At 40.5% G+C, this 12,229-nt stretch overlaps 1 protein-coding gene across 1 annotated transcript in view; it reads left to right on the top strand.

The window, feature by feature from the left end:
* Window positions 1–8,147: 8,147 nt before the first annotated feature.
* The window catches only part of FRMPD4 (FERM and PDZ domain containing 4), a 370,395-nt gene continuing 366,313 nt past the window's right edge, over window positions 8,148–12,229 (top strand). The window contains exons 1-2 of the mRNA XM_088051869.1: window positions 8,148–8,195; window positions 11,459–11,547. The gene's annotated coding sequence lies outside the window, so the exon portion shown is untranslated. The remainder of the gene's footprint in view (window positions 8,196–11,458; window positions 11,548–12,229) is intronic.

Here is a 12,229-nt window from a genome sequence, read left to right as displayed (position 1 = left end):
AAATTGTGCTGTGAGGCTGCCAGGGAGAAGAGCCATACTGAAGGACAGGGGATGCTCTGGCCACAGCCCAGATGCCCATTGCCTCCGACATATCCCCAGGGGTAGTGGTGACAAGGGTGATGGCTGTGCCCATCCCTGGGAGGAGGAGGAGAGCAGGAGGTCTGATCCCAGGAGGAGTTGAAGAAATAGAATCATAGAAACATTTTGGTTGGAGAAGACCTCTTAAGGTCACTGAGTCCAACAGCTAACCCAGCAATGCCAAGTTCACCACTAAACCTTGTCCTTAAGTGCCACATCTATGTCTTTTAAACACATCCGTGTCTTTTAAATACCCTCAGGGATAGGGACTCTTACTGGAGTCCTGCCAGTCAACACCAGCTGAGAACTTGTCCTAACACAGGGCTAAAATGTTATTCCTCTTGCCCAAAGGTCAACATAAGCAGATAAAAGCTGGATCTCTTGGACTATTTCAGACAGTTTTTCCCACCAGACCTTAATAACTCTACCTTCAGGATCCAGCCCACACTGGAGAAGGGAGAGAGATTACCTGACTATGACCAATTTTACGGTTTAAGAATATAAGATCATAATGAATGACCGTGTAGAATGAAGCCTGGTTGTTTATGTTCTTTCAGTGCTGAACTGGAGGCTTTGTGTAAGATCTCACAAGGAGAAGCTGAGGGGCCCCTCCCAAGGCCCGAGCAGAGAGGAGGGTCTAGGTGGGTGCTGTGGGGCACATGGGGTCTCCCATGGCAGGGAAGATTGGAGGTTTCCAACTCCTGGAAAAGGCAGGGGGCTGTGCCTCCATGCAGAGGCCTGCAAGGAGCGTGAGTGCCCGCAGCAGGTGGGGACAGAAAGCTGCCTGGGGAGACATCCCAGACCCACGGCAGCACCAGGAGGAAGCACTGAGGCACAGCAGAGGGAGATCCCCTTCCACAGGGATAGAGGCCCCTGTCTCCTGGCCTGGCCTGCTAGTGGGGGCTTGGGCAGGTCCTGGGATGCACAGACACCTCTGCCAAGGCCAGAAGAGCTCCTGGTGCTTTTCTCCTGGGTTCTGGCACTTTGGGGAAGGGGCTTTAGCTGTCCGCATAACTGTTGTCAGCAATAGATTTGGCTTTTACAACCACAAGAACTGAGGAGGGCTTTGTGGGCACCTGAGAGACACCTCACAGTACCTACAAGCAGGAGAGATGGAGTGAGGTTCCTCACTGCAGTGCAGGGTGGGAGGACAAGAGGCATCAGGTATAAGTTGAAATGAGAGTTTCAGGCTGTGGATAAACAGAAACTGCCTTCCTATGAGGGAGGCAGTGGAGCAGGTTACCCTGAGTATCTGTGCTGTCTCCATCCTCAGAGGGTTTCAAGCCCCAGCTGGTCCAAGCCACAAACAGCCTGCTCTGGCTCCAGCACTGGCCCTGCTTTGGGCCAGGAGGTGGACTGGAAATCTCCCAAGGTACCTCCCAGCCTGAATTATACCATCATCCTGTGATAACCAATAAGTGTTTTTAAACCAAGACAACTTTGCATGTGCAGCATTATACTTATATATTACTTATTACTTATATAACATTATACTTAGCCCTTAGCCTCAGTTAGGTCTTGTGGCTGCAAATTATATAAATTACATAGATATATCAGTTAACCATCATTTCAGTCAGAGTTATTTTCACCCTGACTTTGATTTAAGCAAGACATTTTCATTTTTGCAATCCTATGCACTTGAGGGAAACTTTCCAACATACATGCTTAAGTAAGTAACCTCTTTCTGACAGTGATGAGCCCTCATCAGCTGTCTCTTGAAGGGAAATTATTGCCACTTGAGAACTTTGGAAAACTTGTTCCTTTGTTTACCAGCCCACATAAGACTTTTGGACCCTAATTTTTGGCACATCTTCTAAAATGTCTCTGCTTCAGTAGCTTCTATGTGTTCTGAAAAGGTAGATTCTATCCCTACAAGAAAGGAGTGTTATTGTCACAGTCATAGAGTGTGCTGAGTTGGAAGGGACCCACAAAGATCATCAAGTCCTGGCCCTGCACAGGACAATGTCGAGAGTCACACTTGCCTCTTAGAGCACTGTCCAAGCTCTTTCTGAGCTCTGCCAGGCTGGTGCTGAGACCACCTTGCTGGGGAGCCTGTTCCAGTGCCCAGCCATCATACCTGTGTTATCACCCTCCAAGATCAGAGAGTGGCTGACCCATCAGAAGTCTCACAGTGAGTGAAAAGTGATACTTCAAACATAACCACCCATCTGTTAGTCATAGATTTAATTAGCAGAGAAGCAAGATCCGCCATCCTTATCCAATCAGGTGCAAGTTTTGCTAAAACATAAGGGAATTTGCATTAAATATGAGCCTTGCTATGTTTATCTAAAATATCAAATTTTGTGTATGTTCTATTTTTAGTCATATCTATAAAAGAAAAGACATTTTTTGTTTCCAACTTTTATTTATATGTCTGTTTTTTTCTCTTTTTGCAGTAAATTCATCACTAATTTAATCATCTCTAAGATCCATATGCTCGCCCACACCATCCTTCACATGAGTACAATGAGATAAAAATTCTTATTTGCTCCACTGGGGTATAATTAAACTTTCTAAATTTCAATTATTTCAATTTCCTACCATGAGCAATCACATGCCCCCCTGCAATAAAAGGAGATACTGTTTTCATTTTAAATGTTTCAGAATTTTCTACTCTCATCTTTTATTTAGCTTCCAGTCTTTGATAACATGGTTTACTTACATCAAATTAGTAATATACTCCACTGACATGGTTTCTTTTGTTTTGGTTTGGGGTTTTTTCCCTCCTATGGCCATATTGGCAAGTGTTACAGCTGAGCAGTATGACAAATACCATATGTTCACCTTCAGGCCACTATGTTATTTGCTGGTAACTGCAATTCCTGCTGCTGTAGCTGCTCTGTGAAATTAAGAGTGACTATGACACTTTCCTTCTATTACCTTAAGTCATCTTATGTATCTAGGCAACTTTCTAGAATCACAGCTCCATTAAATGAATTGAAATATGTATAGATTCACATTTCACATTGGTAAAACACAAGCAACATTTGAATTCTGAACAGAAATGGAAAACATTCCAATTGGAAAGCTGCCTGCAAAAAAATTCAATACTTTTCTGCCTTTATTCATTTATTTCAGCCCATACTGCTTATGAATCTAATGAAATGCTAGGCTAGAGCTCCATTTTGGTATGAAATGACTCAAGGGAATAGCATAAGTGTCCAACTTCATGAACAATATATGACAAATCTGTAGAGCAAGTCCTTTGATTAGTTTATCTAGTGGCTTATAACTTTGCTTTTGAGTAAACAGGGGTTGTCAGACTGAGTTAGCAGGAGAGTTTGCTGAGAATATTCATGCAAACACACCTGTCCTAAGTCTTGCACAGTTTAATGGAGCTATTCCTCTGCCTTTCTTTGATTAATTGACTTTTTTAATGAAGTTTTGCTCATTTTTGTTTAAAGTTTCAAAGAAAGAGGGCACAGAGAAACGAGTGACCAAATTGCCATTCCCTGAAAACCAAAACATCTGTCAATAGGAACTAAGAGTTCAATAGAGGGGCAGGACTGAGTCTTGTATTTCCTAGTTTTTTTTGAGTCCTGCTTCCCACAGAAAGCCTGACTAAGTAAGAAATTGCAGGTTTCTTGCTATTTTTAATCTTCCAACAAGAGGTGCAGTCCACCCAGATCAAACTTCTTGACTCATTTCTAGGCTAGTCCTGAGCCAAAGGGTTTCATTTCTTGTTCCACTGCCTCTAGAGAAACTCTTGCTTGTCCTTCTCTATGCAGGACACCAGCTCCCTCTACTCCTCTGATTGCAGAAATCCTCCTTAGTACTTTGGGCTGACCCTTCTTCCTCATGCTTATATCCTTCATCAGCTGCAGCCACTCACCTGTGGACATGAAACAAATCTCTAGTTGGCAGCTGCACTGGAAGTTTACAAAACTTTATTAGATATACAGTCTCCCAAGTTAGCAACAGTGCTAATGTAAGGTGAAGAAAGGGGGGGAAATAGACATCAAATTCCAAGTTAGCGAAAGTGTTATTGCCTGAAAAAAATCATTGGCAGGTTTAGTGTGGGAACTTGCCAGGACTTTGCAGGAGCGAGGGGAGAGAGCTAAAGATACATAGTTGGATGTAATCTATATGCTTAAACAGTAATAAATAGTTCAGTCTGCAGTCATAAGGAGGATTTGCAAGGTGTTCTTTCACCTAGTAAGACTTTCTTTAAGGAGGTGGATCTGCTCTTTCTACAATGTGTGAGGAAAATTAGCACCATAGAACAGAACCTGTAAAGGCGAAAACAAGAGCTGTCTAGGTAGCAACAGAGACCTAAAGAGCTTTAGATCTGCTTCCCTCCAGGCAGAGTTATTTTGGGCTGACTAGAGATGCCTTCAAACCCATGAGCCCCTCCTGGAGAAAGCTCTCAGAGAAGCCAGGACAGCTTGTTTTCAAAACAACAGGCAGGTGTTCTCCTTTCATGGAAGTGTCCAAGAAAAAAGTCAGTCACTCACAAGCAGCGGTGGCACCAATTCTTCCTTGTGGCTTTGTTTGCTTCCTCAGCTACTCCAGATTCCAGTGAGAGGAATGATAATTGCAGATGGGGAGGTTTCAGTTAAAGTGGGAATTTTGATGAAATCTAGACTCCTAAATTCACAGTTGTCCTGAAAACCTCTGGCTTAACCGTTACATAATTTTAGTAAAACACTTGATCAATCTGTTTATAGTATATCAATGTATAGTATATAGAAATTTATAAAATTAGAAAGGCTTTGCCTACAAACAGTGTTCTTCAATGATGATAATTAAATTTTGGTAATTTTGTTGCTTGATATTGCCAAAATCCAAATACACTTTGATTTGCATATTTTGGGATCATCTAGTCTTTGGCTCAAGGGCATGGATCAGGGATTTCAATCTAGATTTCTCTTTTCCCTCTTTCCCAGGAATACTTATGTTCCTTTAAAGTTGTTAAGGAGGTAGATTAAATGTATTTCACACACACACACACATACACACACACATATATATATGTATATATGTATATATGTATGTATGTATGTATGTGTATATATGTATGTATGTGTGTATCTATATATATACATATATATTAAAAATAAATATTTTCTTGTGTTCATTTGGAATGCAGAAAATATTGCTAATAGCTGTTTTCCAGCTAATAAAGCTGAAGCCTTGTGAGACCAAGGTGTCAAAAGAAGAAATGTTAGAACAAGCTGGTACAATTAAGCAGCAACTTATTTAAAAGAGAACTTGGCTGCTGTTCCACCAAATATTCTGTGGAAACACAAGAACAAAATTGTTGTGCTGTTAAGAAAATGCACAGTGTTATTTTAGAAGCAGACCTTAGGGTAGCAAATTTCAGTCTTACTTCTAACAAAGACTCTGGCAACTATGGAAATGATAAACAAGTTTGTGTAGGGTCACTATTGAGTAAGAGGATGAAACAGTAATTAAAGGAAAGTTATAAGAAGGCAATAGGAACAGGAAGAGATGTAATACAAATCAACATTGATGCTGTAAAAGAAAGTGTTTGCAATCTACTGACACTTTATTGTAAATGCTGTATTTAGAGTAGAATAATCTGAAACAATTTATTTGGACTTTTAAAAACTACTTCTGTCAAAATTCCTGAAGTGGGGCCTGTTACTGAAATTAGATATCATGAGGTGAGGAAATTATGATTAGGGAACAGCAAGCCATAGAAAAGCAAGGACTATAGGTAAATACCAAGGTACCATGCTGGCGAAAGGCCAGCCACGTGATGACTGCAGAGCTGCACTATGAATGCTGTCAAAAACATTTCAAATGGTGGTGAAGCTCACCTGAAGTGCAATAGAGTGTGAAGAACACCTAACAACGGGACCTCACAAAGCTAGGTAAACTGGCAGTGGAATGATAGATGGAATATGTCAACAAAAGGGTATGACGGTATGATGGTAGTTTAAAAATGAAAAAAAATCCCTAATGCTTAGGGATGGAAAGGGCCTTTAAAAAATTCACCAAAGTCCTCTTTATCTGCAGTGATGGTCCAAGTGTGACTGGATGTCTATTGAGAATATAAGCAATAATAAAATTAATCCTACATTGTAGATGTAGCATACTTTATTACACATAAGGTTTCTTAAGGCATAATGTGTGGGCATATGGGTGGGAGTGCATAAGTACATATATGCACTGACATAAAATACTCACCTATCTACAGAGCTGAATTTTTAGAAGCAATAATATTTAATATGATAATCCTATGATTCAGATGTTCTGTGCAGTCTTGTGGTGTCATACCCCTGAAGTGCTAATGCTTCAGCTATTCTGCCTGTACACATATGCTCACAGAAACATGTACATGCAAATTTCTGATATGCATATAAAAATATTTCCCCTGTTTCACTGTCTTTTGTAATATTTTTCCTGCTTATGGACTCTTTACAGAAATGATTAGAAGTAATTAAAGCTTTTCATAGGAATATTAATATAGACAGGGACACCTTGTTTCACAGAAGAGTTGAAGAAGTTTATGAAAGGTATGTGAAATTAGGGTACAGAAAAAGGTGATGAGGTGGTGTGTTTAAGGAGTTGATGCACCTAAAATACAAAAAATCTGAAACATACAAAGGTACTCTCATATTTATCACTGGCAGAGTTCTACCATATGTAGAACTTGCTGCCATATGAAAACCACTGAGCCCAAGATTCTCTGGCAGGCGTATCAATGGCAAAAACATTGAACCATCAAGTAAAAAAGAAATTAATGGAGACACATGGAGACAACGAGGCTTAAAATTATAATCCCTGTAGCAGCCAGGCTTTCTACAGTGTTTTTGGAGTGATTTGAGGCACCTGAAAATACTAGTGAGCATTGGATTGATGGGTAGCTGTGATTTAGCAAGGTAATGCCACAGATACCAATTTGTTACATTCCTATAACTTAAGATGATTTCAGCAACTTTGATGACTGCATTTCCATTGCTCTTGGATAGCAACAGGGCATGTTATATCCCAAAGAGTGATCCTTCAGCCTCCAGTAAATCTCAAAACCTATTTTTCCATTAAGAATTACAGCTTTCTTTTGATGCCTTGAAGTAGAAGATGAGCTCTATGCAAGATAGTGTCTTGCAAGACTGCTAACAGCCAGCAGTGGTGAAGTAAATTCAGGGTAAGTAGGAATCCCAAGTGCTGTTTCTCTTCCCTTAAACCTGAAAATCATTCAACGTGATCAAAGACAAGTGAACATCCATTTTGGATTCCTGAAATAAGGGTTGAGTTATATGACTTCTTTCAATACAGTTTTTTATTTAGCTTGTCTATAGTTTAGATCAAATTTAATACTCAAATAGAATCACAGGAAAGTGAAATGTTAAATATAGAATTTTAGACTGAGGCACAAATCTATGAAGGCCATTTAAGAATTTGCTATAATGCTATACCAGGAACAGAATTTTTCCCTAGAAATTTCCCCCCTAAATAAAAATAATATCTGTACTGTGTGTCTCCGTAGTCTTTTGTCATACTAGTTTTGAACACAATTGTTACTAAGTTTTCAAATGCTAAAATGTTAAAATTGGGCATTCAGAAGCAAATGCTCTCAACTTATTTATAACACTTGGGTATGAAATAAATAATGTCTCTAAGTGTCTAACTTGCTCAGGAACTGCAAGCAGCTAAAATGGAGGAAAGTTCTCTGGCCAGACACCCTTCTAAGTAATTATTTTTTTTCTCATTTTGTGTGTTAAAATTGTATCTGGGCTGTCTGACTTAGGGCTGATTACCTCTGTTCAGCATGTCTGATTAAGTAATTTGATGTTCCTCTGCCTGATAAATATGGAGAGATGTCGCCCTGAAAACTCAGCTTCTGAGCTTGCTAACATAGTTTTCCAAGGACTTTCCCAGGACAGTAACTGTAAACATAGATATGTGTACATTCTTTCTGTTACACGTCTTGTGATGGGCATCTTTCATGGCCAGTGCAGTGGGAAAGTGTTATCCTGACCATCCAATCCCTGGCCGTGGTCAGGAGCCTGTAAATCCTGGGGGGAAAAATAAACTCTGCTTTTTCTTTTACCACACCTCGACCTGTGTCCGCGTGATCTATTCATCTTCAGCGGTAACAGAGACTGACAGTGCCTGCTTCCTCTTGTGTGAACAGTTCTTAGGACCAGGTAAGCCTGTCAGTGACAACTTTCATTATGGTGAGGGAAATGCTTGGGAGAGGGCTGGTGGCTTTTGATCTAGTGGTATGTGTGGTGAGGTTGTTGGATTTTCTTCTCTCTTCCACTGTTGAACTTGCTGAGCAGTTTTGTCTGTAGTTGCCTAAAGAAATGAGAGACAGAGCTGGTGAAAATTAGTGGCCTAATAGAGGACAAAGAGCTTGCAAGTATCTTCATGTAACCAAAAACCTGGTGTTTCTGGTTTTATTTTGGTTTCAATAGAAAATAGGCAACCCTCTCAGGGAAAACTGAAATTGGAGCTTAAGTTTAGACCCTGAAGTCAAACAGCTACACTTCACAGACACACAAGAAAACAGCCTGCATTTGCTCACTGGTCATGGGACCTCCTTTCCCTTTCCCTTTCCCTTTCCCTTTCCCTTTCCCTTTCCCTTTCCCTTTCCCTTTCCCTTTCCCTTTCCCTTTCCCTTTCCCTTCCCCTTTCCCTTTCCCTTTCCCTTTCCCTTTCCCTTTCCCTTTCCCTTTCCCTTTCCCTTTCCCTTTCCCTTTCCCTTTCCCTTTCCCTTTCCCTTTCCCTTTCCCTTTCCCTTTCCCTTTCCCTTTCCCTTTCCCTTTCCCTTTCCCTTTCCCTTTCCTTTTCCGTCTTCCATGGTTTGAATAAAAGAGGCTAAGAGAAGCTTTGTCTGATTCTACCCCCAAATATTTTGAATAAATTGCTAAGAAAGGGAGGCAGACCTGCTTTGCTTTCTCTATGCCAAATCCCTTGGTGGGTTGTTTTTTTCTCATCTGGGATGAAATAATTGGTGTCAGGGACATTCTCTCTACCAGCATCCTTGCCTCCCTCCTACTGCCCCATTCCAATTGCCCCAGCCCTATCACATGCTTCTCTCAGGCTGCTGCCAAGAAGAGAGGAGAACCAGAACCAACCAGGAGAGAGACTATGAAGTATGTTGGGCATTATTCCTCTTCGGGAATTTTCAGCTCCTGAACATCCTGTTCAGCATGTTCACCTCTTCCCTGCATCTCTGCTCAGGGTCCCTTTCAAAGGTAGCACTGATACCTTTGCATCCTGACCCTGTAATACTAATGCACAAAAATCCAAAGTGATCAGATGATCAAATCATTCTATGAGGCCAAGTTCTTGCGAACACAAGGCTGGAGGCAGGAGCCTCCATCCCCGTTCCCATTCCATTCCCATCCATTTCCTCCTGGGCACAACCAGCAGGGCTGTTCCTGAGAACAGCTCCTGATTTCAAGAACTGGAAGAGATCAGATCCTAATAACAACCATACTGTTCATACACACAGTGCTTAGTTTTCCCCCTTAAGTGAATCAAAGCTACTTTTGCATAGTGCAGGGTTTCATTGTAAAACGTTGTTCCTGAATTGTTTCCTCGTGTGTTCTGTAATAGCTTTGCTGCAATCACTGGAGTTTGCCCCAAAGAAGGAGCAGGGTGAGCTCAGTCAGTGCAGTACATAGAAAACAGCACACTGATTTCTCCTTTTCATCTTAGATACTCTGGGCTATAGAAATAAGATCCAAGAACTTCAAAAAGCATGCCTGTAAAACCTTTTGCCAGATAAATTAAATCAGTCACTCCATGGTTGCTCTCTACAGATGCATGAGGGCACTGAAGCAAGAGCCATGTTAATTTTCTTTGCGTTTGTTTGAGGACTACTTTATATTCACTAGGGGATCCTTAACATCATGTTCCTTCATTTTTCTGCATTTGAATATATATCCTAATATTGCCTTAGAATTTTGTTTCTTATTCTGAAAGTGGGCTAATTGGTATGTTAGTTGCCTATTTTCATTGTGAATCAGCAGCAGATATCTGTATTTACAGACTGAAAGTGAGTTTTAAGTCTCTCCATTATTGTAAAATATAGTTTTACCTTCTTTTATTTTCTTTCCTCCCAGCAGCAAGCTCTTTAAAACAGCCCTTCTCTTTCACCATCAAAGTAACACACTGTGTACACTGGAGTTATTAATCACAGCCTATCTTCAAAAATATTATTTGGAAGGTGAGGCAGGTGTTCTATGTCATGTAGATATTCAGATTTTCCCCCTCTTCTGAGTAAATACTCAGTTTCATGAAAATTCTCTGAATTATTAAGATCTGGTGTGGCAGCCTCAGAGAGGTTTTAGCAGCCTCTGAGTTGAGCAAGCTGGGTAAGCAGTAGGAGAGATCGCTCTCCTCCTTACTCTTGGATCACAATCCATTCCTAAGAGACAGCGGCTTTCTGGCAGCCTGGCTTGTGTGTCCATGGAGAGGTGTCCAGAGTGTTTGACCTTTCTTTCAGAAGTGTGCTTACAGGCAAATAAAACAAGGGTTGCCTAGAATCTTTGCAGATCTGGGGACATTGATTTCTCCTTCAGTGGCTGTCAGCTCTGCTGGGGTTGATCCCTGGGGCTGCTCCCCTCTGGTGTTAGTGTGGGAAGCAGGGGTGACAGAGCGTTTGCCAAAGGGTGAAAGTGCATTTTAGCTCATTTAGGTCTATGAAAGGCACTGGGAAGTTTGTTCCCTTCTTGCCACTTTGCCCTGTCTTTCTTTGTGCGCTAATTACTAATGTATGGTGCAGTAAATATTATTTACTCTTCTCTCAGGTCAATTTGTAATTCATAGAGGGCTGGGAACAGCTGGAAGGCAAAGCAGTGATCCTGAAATTTTCTGTGACTAAAGTCAATGATATTTTTATGGTCATCTAATTTTCCTGGGAATATTTTGTGTTACATTAAGTGGTTGTTATGCACTGATGAGCATGCCTAATAAATGTAGCCACTTCCCTCTGATAAATTATGGGAACAAATTTGAATGCTCATTAACATGTATATATTAACCCTGTGTGAACATTGTAAAGAGTTCTGCAGGGTACAAAATTATCACTGTGGCTTACTCTACTGTCTGGATCTAGGTTTATCACTTGGCAGGAGATCAGGCTGAAAGGAAATAAATAAATTACTTTTAAAAAGGGAAATTGTATTAATATAAAATTAATTTAAAAGCCCATACCCGTGGGCAGTTCCTCTCCTTCAGTATTACCATTGAGAAGATATTGAGAGAAATTACTGCACTAGTCAGAATAGCAGTGAGATGAGAGGTAGGGAGGGCCCTCTGTGCCAGCAGCAAACTGAACCAAGTAGATGTGTCACCCTGCTTTATTCAAAGAAGGCTGGGGTCTTTGAGAACAGTAACCTGCTCAGGTCCTTTACAAGACTGAAGTTTGCTTCTTTAATATAATTCTATTTTTCCACAGCCACATACAGAGGTTTTTATTGTTGCCATAAGCTAAGGTACAGTCTCTTTCGGGCAAAGGAGTATTTTTCTTCTAGGAAAATTCAGCAGGTAAGAGACTTTTAATCATAATATGCAAAATAAGTCAAAAGGAGTAATTTTAAAAAGTAGCTTTTGATCCAGTATAGCTTTTCCCCAGGAGCTTAGATCAGATAACTGGTTGCATTAATTGGCACCCAGTATAGTAAGAGATGCTAAATACTGCTGCCTGTCAATTCACCCAGATGTACAGAATAATCCAAAAAAGCACTAACATTAACATGCATTAACAGACAGGAATGAATTCTGAATTCTGAAAGTGCTGACAATCATGAATAATGCAGCAAGGTAAAAAAAAAATATTGTGCTCGAGAGGTAGTTCAGAGGCTCCTCTACTAATACCTTTTTTAAATGTATTGTTCATAAATGGAACTTTTCCTATGAGTTTCACTAAATTAGACAGCAAATTATGAAGATAAGCTTACAAAAGAGTGGTATCACATCTGAAATGTTTGAAATATAAAAACCTGGGGCCTGGGAAGGAAGCTCTACTAAAATGACATGTTTGTAATTGTAAAACAAATATTATCTCTTTGCTGTCTGTATGTATAACAGAGACAGATTTCCACTGATAGGGATATAGACACAGTAAAAGAGATGCTCCTGCACAGACTACTTTGTTTAATGAACAACCAACTGAGGTCCAGTAGAAAACATCCCAGTTGCTTCAGTGGATGCTCATGAGGGAATATTT

The sequence above is a fragment of the Pseudopodoces humilis genome, chromosome 2 (genome assembly GCF_049639895.1).
Source record: "Pseudopodoces humilis isolate 2021_Gansu_Grassland_sample_001 chromosome 2, ASM4963989v1, whole genome shotgun sequence".
In the NCBI taxonomy this organism is placed as follows: domain Eukaryota; kingdom Metazoa; phylum Chordata; class Aves; order Passeriformes; family Paridae; genus Pseudopodoces; species Pseudopodoces humilis.
This window is presented reverse-complemented; position numbering and strand designations above follow the sequence as displayed.